Source organism: Anneissia japonica, unplaced genomic scaffold, assembly GCF_011630105.1.
Source record: "Anneissia japonica isolate Jap-2015-1 unplaced genomic scaffold, ASM1163010v1 scaffold65851_len592_cov90, whole genome shotgun sequence".
In the NCBI taxonomy this organism is placed as follows: domain Eukaryota; kingdom Metazoa; phylum Echinodermata; class Crinoidea; order Comatulida; family Comatulidae; genus Anneissia; species Anneissia japonica.
In genome coordinates, this window is record NW_022721111.1 from 1 (window position 1) to 592 (window position 592).

At 45.1% G+C, this 592-nt stretch overlaps 1 non-coding gene across 1 annotated transcript; it reads right to left on the minus strand.

The window, feature by feature from the left end:
* Window positions 1–373: 373 nt before the first annotated feature.
* On the minus strand, window positions 374–491 carry LOC117111463. The gene has a single exon (XR_004445873.1). It is a non-coding gene; the product is annotated as a 5S ribosomal RNA (ribosomal RNA).
* Window positions 492–592: the final 101 nt, after the last annotated feature.

Below are 592 nucleotides of genomic sequence, written 5' to 3' on the forward strand. Positions count from 1 at the left end.
ACGTTTCATATCAACGCGCGCTTGTCTGGCGGGGATTTCCTCTGACTCCCCTGACCACTCTGCTTCGAGAGTACATTTTTTACAAACACCGGTGTTGAACAATAAACCAACCATTTTACAACGGCACTAACTAGGATGCTTTAGACAGAAGAAGACTGCCGTTTTGTTCAAACGACCCTCGAACCTAACACCATGCGTATTGTTGATATGAACATAAAGTACCTGTATGATTTTTAAGGTATGAGAGTGCAATTTCCGGGCACTTAGAGGTCCATATTCTCAAAATATTTGCACCTCAGCCCCAACTATGTGGGCCCGAGGACGTGTGGACTCTCACGCACCCCTACTTTATAATTTGGGGGAAAATGTAAAAAGTCTACAGCACACGGTATTCCCAGGCGGTCACCCATCCAAGTACTAACCGGGCCGACGTTGCTTAAATTCGGTGATCGGACGAGAACCGGTGTTTTCAACGTAGTATGGCCGTAGACATTTGAGTGGTAATTCCACTCATAGTTAATCTCGGTATATAGCATAATTAACCAAACTCTGTGATTGATGACGTTTCATATCAACGCGCGCTTGTCTGGTG